The sequence below is a fragment of the Adiantum capillus-veneris genome, chromosome 12 (genome assembly GCF_014529385.1).
Source record: "Adiantum capillus-veneris isolate H3 chromosome 12, ASM1452938v2, whole genome shotgun sequence".
NCBI classification, from domain to species: Eukaryota; Viridiplantae; Streptophyta; class Polypodiopsida; order Polypodiales; family Pteridaceae; genus Adiantum; species Adiantum capillus-veneris.
The window spans coordinates 122,645,304-122,662,223 of record NC_140942.1 but is presented as its reverse complement, the minus strand read 5'-3'; the positions used below and the strand labels follow the sequence as shown (position 1 = coordinate 122,662,223).

The following is a 16,920-nucleotide window of genomic DNA, read 5'->3' as shown; positions in this document are numbered from 1 at the left end:
GATGGTTGGGAGGTTATTCGCATGTCTGTCTACCCGTCGGTCTAACATTGGTATCAGAGCAAGGTGGAGAGGAGGGGGCAACAGTAGGGAGCTATGGAGGAGGGAAGCATGGCATTCTCTCTGGAAGCATGGCGATCTCTCTCTCTCTTGCTCTCTCTTTCGTCAGAGTTTGCATTCGGTGAAGGAATCGGTGAAGGAATCATGGAGAAAGGTTGTGGCCCTCATGCTTCTTTGCATGGATTTGCATGAGTTTGCATGCTGTGCCATGGAGAAGTGGAGGAGAAGCCGAAGCTATCGAGGGTGTGCAAGGAAGCTAAGCCGCGAAAGGGGCCGTGGTCGGACCTGTGTCAAATTGGGGAAGTGGAGGAGAAGCCGAAGCTATCGAGGGTGTGCAGGGAAGCTAAGCCACGAAAGGGCCCGTGGTCGGACCTTCAGACCGCGAAAGGGGCCGTGGTCGAGGTTAGGCTCAGTTGAAGCGCCTTGGCGAGGAGGTTAAGTTACGACCCTGCACAGGCCCAAATTCCGCCCACATCATGAGCTATGGCAAGATTTTCCCCAGCGCAGGCGGCCGAAGTTGTCTGCAGACAGAGCTCGTTATTTTTTTAAAAAAAAAAAATTAGGGCTCTCTTTTTGGTCCGTCCACACTCGGCCAAATTTGGTGCCCTTCACAAGGTCCTGTGCATACGCAGCTAGTGCCGACACTCTTCGGAGGTTGTTCCGGTTTTCCTCTTCGATTCGGTACACTTCATCAACACAACTTGCGGTTGATTGTGCCCATTTCCGCAGTCCGGCCTCTGCTGCAACACAGCTTTTGAAAGTTTCGGCAAGATGACAAGCCATCGATTGGTCACCTTTCACTGGTTTTGTGATTGCATATGATGCCAATCGCATCAGCCGACTCTGCAAATTGATTTGCATGTTTTAGCTTCTTGACGGCTGTAGATTTTGAGGACACATTTCAAAGATTTATGACGCAAACCAGCTTATCGGCCACTCGAATTTGCTCGGTGACTTCAAGTGATTCATCGATTGCCGATTCGATTCTTCTTTTCAAGCTGTTCTTGGTTGATTCAACACCGGCGTTCTTACGAAGAACAAGGAAGCCAGGATTACGTGCAATAAGGTACGAGTTGGTGTTTATTTTCCCTCTCTTTGCATTAACACGTGTTTACTAGGGCCGGTGAGAATGTACCACCTTCCCACACGTTTGATTTTGAGCAAGTCCCTCAAAATCCGACAGCTACGAGCATTGCCGATACTAGCATGCATGATACCGATGATCTAGGAGATCATGGTCTTGTTGATTTAGCCGCTTTCAAGACTTTGGAACATCGCCAAAGTGTACTTGAAAGTAACTTTAATGCCTTAAATGCAAATGTTACCACTCTCACGGAATTAATCTGAGGAAGTTGTTACAACTGTATGGTATGACCATTTTGTGGGGGTGCATAGGAAAATTGGACAAGGTCCATTATCTGTGCATGAGCGACACAGTTGACTCTATTTGCTATGACATCTGTCGTCAATAGTGTTTATTGGCCATGAGGCCAGACATAATTATCTGAAGCATGGCTTCTCCTGAGTACCTTGATAGTGCACGCTCGGGTTACATTTTCTTTCAAAGGCAAGGCCAAGGGCCAATTTTTCAGCATCTCAAGGAGATAGACATGGCCTATTACTGGACTTGTTGAAGGCCGCAAGTTGCTCGGCATGGCCGACTCCTTGTCACTGTTTCTACAAACCGACATAGGATGCTTGCCCCACAATACTGGTTAATTTCACTTGAAATTTCTCGACACGGTCGATTCTTTTTCTCATGCTATTTGTAGCCACATCCGTTGGCTATTAGCAGTACCAGATTTAGGTGAAGCAAGGCTTCTATTTATGCATCTTCCATAGTGACTCACCATGTTTGGCATATGCTATGAGCATACAAACTTGGGAAGGCTTTGGCAAACGGTTTGCAGATTATTTCATTCCGTATACGACGGATGTATATGATACAAGAGGGCGTATATCCATATGTGACAACTCTTTCTCGCACGGCCGATTTGGCTATGAGCCACCTTTACACGAGTTTTCCCTTTGGAATCTCATAACAACCGGTTGCAGCAACAACTACCAGGTTAGCCAAGTTTAAGTTTTTTCTTGTTTTTTTTTCCATGTTTACACTTTACTTGGCAATTACTGTCATTGTGCAAAGCAAAGTGCTTTGGCAATTTTACATGAAGCACAGCTTCTCCCTTGTGCCGAGATACTGCCATTGATTTGGAATCAAGGGCTTTGGCACACAAGTTTGGGGAAGTGGCAAAATAGGGAATGTCAGCTCACAGAATCCCTATCAGTTTATTTTGTGCAAGGCACTTATGGTTTTGGTTCTCACGCTTGAGACCGTTATAGTAGCCAAGAGCTTACGTTTTTGCATGCAAGGCATGCTAAGCAGGTGGCATGGATTCCACCACTTTATGCATTATGCTTCTGCTATCACACTCGCAACTCTGTCAAGGACAGACTAAGTAATGGATTGTTGAACCTGATGGATGGTTGCTATCAACACCCAACAGCACTAAAAGGAACCTAAATCTAGGACTTATTTCACAGGCAAAGTGCCAATGCTAAGTCATTTTCATACAATCACGACCCTACAAGGCAGGTAGATCAAGATGTGGTTGTGTTTTTCTGTTACCTCTCTCAATGAGAGAGTCATAGCAGAAACTTGTTGCATGCTTATAGGATACGTTGCACGTTAGGCATAAGATGCACACGAGCATGGCAATCAACTATACACGTCATAGTCGTTCAAGGAAAGTTCTGCAGCCCAGCATGCTCTTCTTCTCTCTCGTTCTCTCTCTTTACGGGAATAATGAAAATCTTCTAAGAAGCTTTCGATACGTGTTTTGCTCATGAGTCAGCCTGAGCCAAGGTGCTCTAATCTCAGCTAGCACGTGGCTAAGATGCTACTCAAATTAGTCTTCATCGGTTCGTCCATTGAACACTAATTTGCACAAGGGCTATGAGCCACACAGGCTAAGAGCCATTGTCAGGCCAAGGGTAAGACCCAACTATTGGCATTCTTTGGGTGATTGTTTTCAAGAGTGAACAGATCTACCCAGGGAAGTATACATCGACGTTAAGGGGCAAGCAAGGGTCTTGTCATTCAGGATGTTTACAATGTCAGTTTTGCACTACATGTTTTCAGTGTGACACTCAAGTTGAGTTGTTGATAAATCTTCAACTCATAGAAGCTGATCTCTACAAGGAAGTATAGATGCAACAATCAGTTGAGATAGCATGGCTATCCACAAGAGCTAGGCAGTTCACTTGTGTGGATTTCTTGCTCTCTCTATAGCACTACGGAGTGTCTATGGACATATTTTTTGGGGTACGACCCGGAGGGTGACTGCTAAATCACCCCATAGGCATTGAGGATCACAGTTTGATCTCTCCCAGTTAAACTTTCAAGGAAAGAATTCCGCAATCTACCACACAGTAGCGGGACGAATTCAACTTTTCGAGTTGATTCCAATCATTATGTACACGGTTAACTATGTTGGTTACCGTCAGGGATTTCAAAATGACGTGATCACACTATAATTTCAAGTTAATAACAACTGAAATGCAAAATAACAAATATTATGTTAATTGACATTCATCTTTTTTGACCTCCAGGGAGACCTGGAGACCGGCTCGTAGCCCGCCGGGCTAATAAGTTTGCCCGCCGGGCCCGCTGGGTAAAGCTACTTTCCCGCTGGGCCCGCCGTGGCTATATAAAGGCGACGCCGGTGCTTGTATTTTTCACAAAAGAGGTACATTGAAAAGTCTTCACCAAACTTTCTGGCAGCTTTCCACATTCTCAAAGCAGTGTAGCAGTAATTTTTTAAACCCTTCCTTATTTTATTGATGTTTTTTTGAGTTTTTTGTGTTAAAACTTAAAGGTATAAAATTTATTTTATCAAATCATCGTTCGTGGATGCACTGGCACATGGTTGCAATTGCAGCTAGGTGTGTCATTGCAAAAGTGTACGATGATTATGTTTTATATTGCTCCCAGTCATTCATGCTTCGGCACATGGTTGCAATTGCGACTAGGTGTGTTGCTGCTAGAATGACAAGAGCATTTGTTTGAAAGAAGTAACCGTGTGTGAATGCACTGGCACATGGTTGCAATTGCGGCTAGGTGTGTCATTGCAAAATCATAGGGTGATTATGTTTTATGTTGCTCCCATTCATTCATGCTTCGGCACATGGTTGCAATTGCGACTAGGTGTGTTGCTGCTAGAATGACAGGAGCATCTGTTTGAAAGAAGTCACTGTGTGTGGATGCACTGGCACATGGTTGCAATTGTGCCTAGGTGTGTCATTGCAAAAACGCAAGATGACTATGTTTTATGTTGCTTCCCCTCATTCATGCTTCGGCACATGGTTGCAATTGCGACTAGGTGTGTTGCAGCTAGATTGACGGTAGCATCTAATGCATGAATGTGTGCTCAAATAATTTCATAATGCTACATATGCTTGAATCTTGAAAGAAGACATCGTGCGTGGATGCACTGGCATATGGTTGCAATTACGACTAGGTGTGTCATTGCAAAAGCGTAGGATGGCTATGTTTTATGTTGCTCCCAGTCATTCATGCTTCGGCACATGGTTGCAATTGCGACTAGGTGTGTTGCTGCTAGAATGACATGAGCATCTGTTTGAAAGAAGTCACCATGCGTGGATGCACTGGAACATGGTTGCAATTGCGGCTAGGTGTGTCATTGCAAAAACACAAGATGACTATGTTTTATGTTGCTTCCCGTCATTCATGCTTCGGCACATGGTTGCAATTGCGACTAGGTGTGTTGCTGCTAGATTGACGGTAGCATTTGTTTGAAATAAGTCACCGTGTGTGGATGCACTGGCACATGGTTGCAATTGCGGCTAGGTGTGTCATTGCAAAAGCGTAAGGTGACTATGTTTTATGTTGCTCCCAGTCATTCATGCTTCGGCACATGGTTGCAATTGCGACTAGGTGTGTTGCTGCTAGAATGACAAGAGCATCTGTTTGAAACAAGTCACCGTGCGTGGATGCACTGGCACATGGTTGCAATTGCGGCTAGGTGTGTCATTGAAAAAGCGTAGGGTGACTATGTTTTATGTTGCTCCCAGTCATTCATGCTTCGGTACATGGTTGCAATTGCGACTAGGTGTGTTGCTGCTAGAATGACAGGAGCATCTGTTTGTAAGTTGTTGTACGGTGAGGCATTGGCACATGGTTGAAATTGCGATTAGGTGTGTCATTGCAATAGCGTACGAGATCTATGGTCTATACTGTACTTTTTCTTTCACGTAGAAAAGATCCAAATGCAGTGACACATAGTTATATTTCACAATGTGTTGTTTTCAATAATATCATTGCAGGCAAAATGGATCCTTCTGCTACTTCAATGATAGAGTTCAAAAAGAAAATTAGACAATTGTTGATTACAATCGTTAGTGCACTAGATCCCGACGATATAGCGGAGATTGTTGCAGACGAGTCTAGATTGCAATCATTATACAATGAGATTGCCCGCAAAATGTTGTTGTTATATCTAGAACAAAACAACCAAATCAATAATCTCATTACTGAGCAGTTGGGTGGGCAATTTGCCCAAGGTGGCCTCTGATTTGAAAGAGGAATTCCCTCAAGAAGTAGACAAGGGTAAGCTAGAGCATTGGAACACGAGATGGAGAGCTGAAAAGGAGAGGTCAAGGCGAGCATCCCACATAGACACACAGTTTGGCCTAAGCAAGAAAATGCGAATGGCTATCACCAGAGTTATGGGGAGCAGCCAAGTTGGAGAACCATTTATTGAGGAGGCTGCCATTGAGGGAACATCGGGTTCTATTGCTTCTGCGAATCACCTGGAGAGCAGTATATAATTCTGAATGTAGTATGACTCTGGGCATTCCAAATAAGTCCATTAAGAAGATCAAGAAACTTGGGTCATGGGCTTATGGCACAGGGTGGCAAGTTCAAATCAAAGGGATCAGTTTCCTTCCTGCAATGAATACTTATTGTGCAAAGGAGTTCTTGAAGGACAGGCCAAGCATCAGTGGAAAAGCTTTGCATCAGAAAGAGCGGTAGATCTCAACCATAGAGGGATTGTGAGGAGTATTGCCCACTCTATAATGTTGCCATGGTTTCTGATATTCCCCTACTTCAATGGGGGAACTTTAGGTAATCTTATGGAGACAGTGCCCTTTCCACATGGCTCTTTCACGACGCTTGTAGCGCATCAAGAGGGGAAAGGAAAGATCCCTGAAGACTTTAAACGGGAGCAGTCCTCTGAAGACAAGAAAACACGTATCAAGAGCATGTGCAATCATGCTCCCTCTTTGATCCATGCCTTGGTGAAGGCATTGCGATTCGCACATGACGAGGGAGTGATCCACAATGATCTCCATCCATGGAAGATCATGTTGGACTTTACCAAGGATCTCACTCCCCATATTGGAATACTTGATTGGGGATTGGCTCTGCGTGTTGGCTTAGAGACACAAAACACCAACAATACCGATGAAAACTGGCAAAAGCTTCATCCTTGGCAAGCTCCTGAGTTACTAGATGGCAAGAGTTTATGCCCATGGACCAAGGCCACATATGTGTACGCCATAGGATGGGTGATATGGCAATTTTGTAAGTTTTGTGGAGAGTTCTCTGACTACTACAGCACAGATTGGTTCAAACATAAGGTTTCAGTGGAGGTACAAGCCATATCTAGGATTGTTGTGGAAGGTTGGGTGAGGAAGAAATCCACAGACAGAAAGACCTTGGCACTTTTGGACGAAGAATTAGAAAGATTTGAAGCCCAGCCAGAACGATGCTTATGCCCTCCCTCTGAAATGAGTGTAGCCTTTTTTTGATGGATATATGATGTACTTTATGAAGCAGGGTTTTCTAGGACTTTTGACTTATAAAAGCACTTTTAAAATTTTGGTTTTATGTGCCATGGATGATGTATGAGTAATAAAACACTTTGTTATATCTCAATAGACAACAAATTTTCTATGAGTTTTGTTTTTCCCTTAAGTTTCAAGCAATAAGCCACGTGGAGTCACTGATTGTCATTCATTGATTTAAAAAATGGTGGTTACTCTTATATCAATTGATTGTCGTAAGATGGTGGCTATTCTAATATCAATTGATTGTCATAAAATGGTGGTTAAAATTATAGCAATTGATTGTCGTAAAATGGTGGTTACTCTTATAGCAATTGATTATCATTAAGTTTGTATGCCGTAACTGAAGTATAGTGTTTAATCAGGATATGGATAATGATAATCAAAGGGCTAAGCACGCTTTTGAGCGTCTCAGATCCATGTGTCAAGGCGGTGGAGTGAACGACATAGCTCGAATTGCAGCTCGTTGCTCCCAGTGGGCCAACCCAGTGGGTACACAATGGAAAGATGTGAACACTAGGATTGACCGAGAAATGGTCAAATCCATATGGCCAAGCGTTGCAGATGAAAACATCAAGAAAGGCCGACTCAAGCTATCACAATGCATTAATGCAGACATACGAGACAATAGAGAGAACATATATCTCGATGTTATGGGTCATCCTATGCATCATATGGATTGTCCATTGTGGTTTGCCAAGATGTTATACATGCATTATGTCTTGGGTGAAGCAGTGGACTTTAGCTCAAGGACACCTCACATGACGATTGAGGACATTTGCAGTACTGCAATCACCGTCACACAGCAAGAGATGTCATTGGCACTAGAAGGTGCATCAATGGAAGTGCACCAAGTTAAGGAGGAGCTTCAAACTCAACTCAGGCAAGAATCACAAGCTACACAAGGCTCTCATGCAGAAGAAACCCTAAATAGAGACTTGCAAAGGGAGGTGAAGGTGCTATCTCGCCACGTAAAAGAGTTAGAGGCGACTATAAAAAAACAAAATTCTGCCACATTGATTGAGCACCCAACATCTATTGAGGCCCCTCCAGCTTCTGGTGAGCACGGTGGTCCTTGCCCCATATGTAGATCATTCTTTCATGAGTGGTGTGGTCACTTCAGCTTGCCATGCGGACATATGTATCATATATCATGCTTGATGCAAAGCATGATGAATAACTTTCATTGTGCTATATGTGAGTATGAGATATCCAAAAATCTATATGCAATGTTCAAAATGGCTAAAGACTATAATAAGCTTAAAGGTCAGCGTGAACAGGAGAATGAAGATATTCTCACAAATATTTCACTATCACTTGGATAGTTTTTGTAACATTTGAAAACATTTACTCGTTGTCTTGCGAGAATTTATTAGTGAATTGTGAATTGTCTTCACTTCAACTTCAATTATGATATGTGATAATGCAACGATTTGTTAGGGCTTTGTATATTATGAAGCTTTAATAGTGATTTGTGGCCTTGTAAAGGTTTTTAAGGGCTTAGTTTATTATTAAGCAAATGTCTAAACCTTAAACTAAATATTAAAAAAAACTTATAAGATAAACAGTTTTTGAACTTAACCAGAAGTCACTCAATGGATTCGATAATCTATTAATTAAATCACCGTCGCTTGCTACGACGGGTCAAAGTTGGTTCAATTTCCAAATTCTCTTCAATCTCTTCTAAAGTACATGTAGTTTCTACTTCATGAGATTCCCCTTGCAGCTCATTGTCTTTGTCCACCTCATCATTGGTTACATCATAAGTCCAACGCGGCATCTCCTCTTTGTAGTTCTCAACTTGCTCTCCTGCCAATAGCCGATGGTTGTAGTACATATACACCAATTTTTCAGCTCTTGAATTTAGAAGGCGGTTTCTGATGGTGGAATGTACATATTTATATGTAATCTAGTTTCTCTCAGAACTTGAATTGGATGCACATTGGGCTAGGATTCTAACAGCTAGGCGTTTAAGGGTGGGTGCACTACCACCATTCATCATCCACCACTTCCATGTTGATTGCTCCGTGGCAAGTTTCAACACAAATTCTGTACCAAACTTACCCTCTTTGAGTTTAAACTTCGTAAGATCAGTAACAACTGATGCATGCTCATCAGGATCATCATAAAACCTGCCTATCACATCATAAAAGTCTCCCAGCACCTCCTCATCAAGTTTGTCTATTTCCATTGCCCAATACTCTGGATCCAATAAGAAAGCTACGCTGTGTAGTGGACTATGTGCTCCAACCCATCGACCATGCACATACTTTCTCAAAATTTCTCTCCTCTTTTGAGTGAATGGTGTCTTCCAAAGCTTCACAATTGGCTCCTGGGGCTCCTCTGGATTTGCAAGGCTTTCTTGAACAGTCCACCAAGCCATCCACACCTTACCTATGTTAGGCAAGGCAGAATCCAGTTGGCGTAATGCGAGCATAATTGGCATCATGACATTGTGCACATCCACCACATCATCCCAGAAGTGGCGATCAGCTCTAGTAGATCTCTAATCACCCCTATTTTGCTTTTTATCTTCTCCCTTTGACTAGCCTCCCATTCTGAAAAAGTGGCACAAACAAATGTCTCCATCACAACATTCTTATTTTTTATTAGTGATTCTACCGTATAGTAGTTGGTGCAAAATCTAGTTTCGTACGGCAGTTTTAACATAGTAGACATCCTCTTACGATACATGTCAAGAACCCTCTGACGCTTCAAAACAAACTTGACTATTAAGCGAGCATTGTCTACTATCCATTTGAACCACTGTGTGTCCTCCCTCTTGTACCAATCTTGCAATACCAAGTTCAAGCTATGTGTCTTGCAACCAACACTATATAGGTGAGAGAAGCGACTTTCAAGTATCCTACCTGCAGCCCTGCAATTTTTGGCATTGTCCATGATTACTTGGAAAACATTTTCTTTTCCAAGTTCCTCAACTGCGTCGCCAATGATGTCAGTTATAAAACTGCCAGAATTTATTTGACTAGAGCTATCCACAGCTTTGATAAAACATTCACCATGAGGACATACAAGCATGATGTTGATCAATGGCCGCCTTTGAACGCTGGACCAACCATCACTAACTATGGTGTATCCAGATTGTTCTGTTGCATATAATATTACCCTTTGAATATCCTGTTGTGTGCTTGTGTAACATTTATCCAACAGTTGGTTTCTCATATGGTGATATGTTGGAGGGGTAAATCCAGCACCATACTCCCCAATGCGTTTCCAAGCTGACTTCCATGCATCACGGGTGACAATGGCCAATGATCCCCCAGTGAAATAGACGGCTTTAGCTAGTGCAAGTTGTGCTTCTTCTAAGGCAAGCGTTTTGAAGCTCGTCTATAAGCTAACCTATCTACTTTTTGACAATCCTACCTGAAAGTCAGGAGATCCATGGTTTGGAGGTGTAGTTCCATCGATATGAGAAGTTGGTTCCCTACTTTGGGTGCTTCCATTGGTGGGCGTTACACCCAATGATCCCTCATACTGGTTTGATCTTATCTATACCGGGGTGTGATGGTCGAAAGTAGAGAGTTTTGATCTTTTGCTCGTGGAAATTAGCTTACTAATTAAAGCTTTTAAGCGCATAGCTGCTTCTTCTGCACCTAGGCCCTTGCACTTTCCTCCTTGGATTCTGGTATTGCCACCTAGCAATGATCCCTTATTCTTGGTGCTCCTCCAGATTTCTCTTTGACAAAAGTTACATTTCCAATCTTGATAATTATTTACATTTGTGGCAAAATTCCACTCGGGTCCTGGACTTTTTCCACCTGCCTTTTGCTTGCCCTGCGAAGTGGTGCCCTGCGAAGCAGGACCTCGCATCGAGGTAGGAGGTCTCCTCAAGGAAGCCAAGCTTGAGACACCAAAATCATCGCTCACATTCCCGGTGGAAGACATACTTATTGGATTCCTGCAATACCAATAAACATAGCTCAGTATGCTATCTCTTCTTTCAAGTATTATTCAAACCAAACATTAGTGTTATAATCAATATCACACACAAGCGTAGTAGTGAAGCCTGAAGGGAATAAACCTCAATCTACTCAAACATGAGCAAGAAAATACAACGGTGAATCAAATATGTGATTAGTCCATCGCAAAAGTAGAGATATCGACCCAAAGATTCACCTTCCTATCCCTTTCATGAATCAGTCCAGTCCAAAAAAGAACTAATGACCCATGATTGGAGCTCTAATCGAAATAGCAAGCAAATACAGCGGTGAATCAAACATGTGATCAATCCATCCCAAAAGTAGAGATATCGACCCAAAGATTCACCTTCCTACCTCCTTTCATGAATCAGTCCAGTCCCAAAAAGAACTAATGATCCATGATTGGAGCTCTAATCGGAAGAGCAAGCAAATACAGCGGGGTGAATCAAACATGTGATCAGTCCATCCCAAAAGTAGAGATATTGACCCAAAGATTCACCTTTCTACCTCCTTTCATGAATAAGTCCAGTCCAAAAAAGAACTAATGACCCATGATTGGAGCTCTAATCGGAATAGCAAGCAAATACAATGGTGAATCAAACATGTGATCAGTACATCCCAAAAGTAATATCGACCCAAAGATTCACCTTTCTATCTCTTTTCAAGAATCAGTTCAGTCCAAAAAAGAACTAATGACCCATGATAGAAGTTCTAATCAATATAGCAATCAATTTAGCAAATATAACGGTGAACCAAACATGAGATTAGTCCATCCCAAATGTAGAGATACAGACCCAAAGATTCACCTTTCTAGATCCTTTCAAGAATCAGTTCAGTCCAAAAAAGAACTAATGATCCATGATCAGAGTTACATTAAGTTTTAATTTTTTTTAAAGACTATTCATTTTTTTACCTTTAGTTTTTCTTCTAAATTTTAAAGGATGACCAAATTTAGAGGAAGCGGTGATGTGATGTGATGTCTACTACAGGGTTATATAGAGCCGTCAAATATGGAGGGGGTACATGACGGGGCCGGAGGGATTCTTGCTTTGCCCGCCGGGCCTGCCGGGTTTCTTAATAAGCCCGCCGGGCCTGCCAGGATTGTTAGTTGCCCCGCCGGTTCTACGTTTTCTACCGTTTTTCGTAAGTCATGACATTAGATATGTTATTAACATAAAAAAAAAATAGTGATAATAACAAAAATAATTAACATTTAACAAAATGCGTCATCGTATAATTAAAATCCCTGGTTACCGTTGCCTGCTAGTTGAGCAGTTTCTACAAAGGGTCTTACCAAGGGGTTTGACTACGTAGATGTTAACCAAAGGGGTTGGATTGCGTAGGCAACACCCACGGTTTCCAGTGAAAGTCGTATAAATATGCTTGAATGTTTCAAAGCCATGCCAAGGGCATGTTGGAACAGAGTATTTTGGACCGTAGCGTCCACTATACCTTATGCTGTTACGAACCTAGTTGTAGGGTTCGATTTGGCACATGTTATCACATGGGATACAACATGTTCTAGGAACTCAAGGAGTTCATTTTAGCTAGTGTGGAGCATGATAATGAGGGTCCCTCTCACTCTTGTCACGGAGTGTTTGCAGTTACCTCCACACACAAGTACCAGCTCGTACTTGATGGATGTCGCTTTTCTTGATATCCTTGTTTGAGACATATTCCACATGTGGAGAATATGAGTCTCTTGGACTGACACTGGCGCCAAATTTTTACCAATGTGTCGCGACGAAGTCCCTAGGTACTGGTCGCATCCATTGGTTCGACCATTTTAAGCACACAGTATCAGGAGCAATTTCAGTGGCCAGAACTTGTCGGGTACTAAGTACAAACTTGTTACAATTACAAGTACTGTGAAACCCCCTTAACGGAGGGTTGTTTCTACATATAGCTAAGTATGCTATGTACATGAGAATGTCTCATGGTTGGTACCTAGGTGTGACTGGGTTGTCACATTCTGTTATGGTCCAACTTTTGTTGCAAACTATGCTATATTCATGAGAATGTCTCATGGTTGGTACCTAGGTGTGATCGAGTTGTCACATTCTATTATGGTCCAAATTTGTTGCACGACTTTCACATACGTACCGTGGAAAGTCTCATCATGGAATTGCGGTTCGGATATGTTTCTGTTAAATGCATGCACACTAGGTGTTATGGGCCCTAGTATTTAGCACAAATTTATTCGGAGTGGCATGCAAATTCATGGAAATTATTGTTTCTGCAATTTTTTGCACTGCCAGTGCAATCTCTCTTGCAGATTTAGTATGAGTTTACACCCTGCTATACAAGGTGATGGCTGAGTATGGGTGTTCGTGATTGGCTGCTTGAAACTCTAATCTGATTTCAACCTAGTTGGTTGTCTCCATTCCATATCGAGTATATGGCTGGATAATCAATGATTGAGTCATAGTTTGTCGTCAGTCGTGGGCGACTGTCTGTAAGTGGTTGGGGGACAACACCTCACTCTTACTGTTGCTATTCATCCCGCGCAGGATGGGCAGCTTATACGCATTCTATTTAGCACTAAAGGATATGCAAAGTACATACGTTAGTAAAGCACGCTAAAGGATATGCTAAGTGCATACGTTAGCAAGAAGTAAAACAACTAGATTGGTTACCTTTCTGGTTTGGAGTTTGCTTCATATGATGAAAGGCATGTTACGGCTAGTTCTAGTCTCTGCCTGTTATTCTCAAGTTATCAACCTTAATCATCAGTTTGGATGAGGTTGACTATTGGCAAGAAACCACCGCAAGTCAAGGACTTGGTTGCTACTGATGAGTATGTCAGCATAGTACTTTCCTGGAAAGAGGAGCCGAGGTTATATTACACATTCCAGTACCTTCAGAAAGTCTGAAACCTGGGTATGCATTTAAATACCTCTTAGTAATGATAACTCGTTTAGCATTCTCAAGTGAGTTCTAAATGGAGCCTTCGCGCTCTTTTGATTATGAGTCGGTGAACCAAGACGGTTGCACAGGGACAACAATGTAGAAAATCAAGATGTTACTCTTGATTTCATTGAACCTCCCAATGAACCGGGTTCCGATTCAACGAACCGTTGGATCCATGAGGGATGCCACGGTGGAAAACATTAGTGTTCCCATGCAGATACTACCACTTGTGTTTTCGAGGACGAAAACGCTTCTCCAAGGGGGGAGTAATGTCATGCCAAGGGTAGGACTAGACGGGCACGGCCCGAGCAATGTTCCGGACACACATGCAGTAAAGGGGTCTATATATATTGAAGAGGGCCAGGGGCCTATATATAGGATGGTTGGCAGGTTATTCGCATGTCTGTCTACCCGCTGGTCTAACATTAGAGCGCTCAAGGGATAATTTTTTATTATCAAGAAGCCCAATTTTGTGATTAACGTTCGTCTGAAAGTTGACAAGGTGAGATTAATAGTTTCTTGCAAAATTTCCGAAATTGATACTTCTAATGATAGTTTATACTACTTAAAAACCCTAATTTCCAGCAATTTAGAATGCCTTGAAAGGTCACTAATTTTCCTCATGGATGTTTTCCATAAGGGGTTCATATTGTTTTACACATGATTATATTAAACCATGTGATTGCATTGTGTAGGGAGCTCTATAATATTGTTAAAATCTACATAGTCTAAATGCCCTCAACTAAATTCATGAAATGATGGGCTGATCAAGGCAAAAAATGGCCTCAAATGAGAGAAATACATGTTGTAACATTCCAATGTATCTAAAGCCTATTGGCTTCACCATTCTTTCTAGAAGCTAATAGTTTTTGTGCTTGACCATGTGATGATGCAAAGCATTTTGACATGCTAGGGTAGAGGAATTAGTTTAGAGACACAGGGAAGAGGTCGCTTGCAAATCTAATCATTTTTTAATTTGAAACTTGCATCAAACTCTTCATTTAAAAAAAAACTAAATCATACCAAGATTGATAATATTTGGACTCTATCTCATTGGACTACTTTAGCAAGATCAATCTTTGATCCCAGGGGATTCACTATGTTTTTTTGTACGAAACCACGTGAGTGTACAAGAGGGGGTTTTTGAATTTTGTACATAAGCGTATACAATAGAGGTAGCCCCTCATTATTTCATACTCATACCGTATACATAAGGGAGGGGGGGGGGGGGGGGGGGGGGGGGGGCTACATAGGGAGTTCATACAACTACCTGGGCCACCTTAAATACAATGGTTGTTTCGACGGGAGAGAGAGAGAGAGAGAGAGAGAGAGAGAGAGAGAGTGTTGTGCAATGTGACTCCAAAGGAAAAGTGTGCCTCAGCTTAGTCTTGAGCCCGTTGAAAATTCAAAACCGCCGATCAAAGGGAGGGAGAGAAGGAGAAAATCAGTTTGAAAAATCAAGAAAATAGAGTTAAATAACTTCAATTGCAAATAATGCTGGCTATTTTGAAACTTGGAACCTACCTTGAAGGTACTTTTGTATGTTTTGAAATATATTTTTTTGAAACTTCAAAACACTACCTACCAATGGACCACCTATCATTGCCTCGGCACCCCCCCTTGTTGCCAGGCACACCCATCACCATCTTGAGCTATCTCTACCATGTGTGTGCCCCATTTTTCTTCCTTCAGCATGGTCTCTCTCTCTCTCTCTCTTTCTGTGTGTGTGTGTGTGTGTGTGTGTGTGTGTGTGTGTGTGTTGATCGGAGAAAAGTGAAAATCAAACCGAGGGGTCGGTCTCTGCCTCTCTCGGTGCTATTTGTTGCTTACAAATTGCTCGACCTGTGATTTTGTGCAATAGGCACGACATCTCTTCTCTCGAATCCCCTCGTCTGCTTCTCCTTTATGAAAGTAAGCTGCCTCAAATCCATCGCTTTTCATCTTTGAGTGCCCATCAAGGTATTCGTCGCATTTTTGCTTTTGGGCCCTACTTCTTTAAACGTCAGATACCTTACCCCTGCCATTGATCCAGGCACCCTTCGTTCCAACGATATTCGTGCTCCTGCACCTCAATGTATTGCTGCCAGTGTTGGATTCCATCGGCTATGACGATAGAGGGCTTGAAGGTACTTTGATGGTGTTTTGTGCAGGTGAGCGCCTCACAAGTTTGCAGCGAATATTCTCTTTGTGTTATGGAGCGAATATGCCCCCTTAATTTCTTTGTTGCAAAACAAAAATCCCAAGTTGAAATGTAGCACAACGAGGATGAAGAGAGTGAAGAAGATGTTGCTATGCTGGGAAGGACAAAGAGGTGTATAGATTGAGAAGGTGTCATAAGATCCTTGCTTCACAATCTTAAGATAGTACAAGTTAGAGTACTATAGGATAGGCACTATCCATGGTAGGTCAACAAGACGCTTACTTGTTGTGAGAGAAGATTTGCACCAGAATAGTAAGGAACCTTTGGTTTGCACGTGGCTCACTAGGGTCCAATTAGTTTGTTAAATAGTAATGGTAGACTTGTTTTCATCTCTTCTCCAAAGAAGTTGTAGTTTGTTAATGATTTGTTTTTGCATCGCGTAGAAAAGTCTTTTAATCTTGAAGACATGCCTTTTCTTCCCTCCTAGGGGGTCTTTCCACATTCAATTGGATATAATCTATACACAATCTTCTTCCTCTTAATTTAGGTCTTTTTGTTTAAGCAAAATCTTCAAGGTTCACACTCATGCACCCAGTCAATATCGAGCTCAGGACCTCAATCACGAGGTTATATGTCATGTGCTTCTAAAGTATCATGTTACTAGTATACATAAAATAGTGGGTCATTACATTCCGTACGATTCTGGATGAGGGGGGATGGCTCATTGTGAGAACGTCCATATCTTGACCGTATATAGGGGGTAGGTCAGCATGTAAGATACCGTATACAGTGGGGTTTCTCTAATTTGGATGCACGTAGGTGACATCCCTCCATTACTAATAGTGAATCCCCATGGTCTTTGATGCATCTTGAGGCCTTAGAGACAATGAAGAACCAATAATGGCACACTTTTTGGCAAATCATACAAGGAGACATAAGCAAGATTCTAAGTATATTCCAAATTTTGTCTGAAGTGGGGGTTGTGTACACTTCCCTACATAG

At 42.2% G+C, this 16,920-nt stretch overlaps 1 pseudogene; it reads right to left on the bottom strand.

Annotated features, from left to right (window-relative positions):
- Positions 1-221: 221 nt before the first annotated feature.
- On the bottom strand, positions 222-840 carry LOC147446446 (uncharacterized; annotated as a pseudogene).
- Positions 841-16,920: the final 16,080 nt, after the last annotated feature.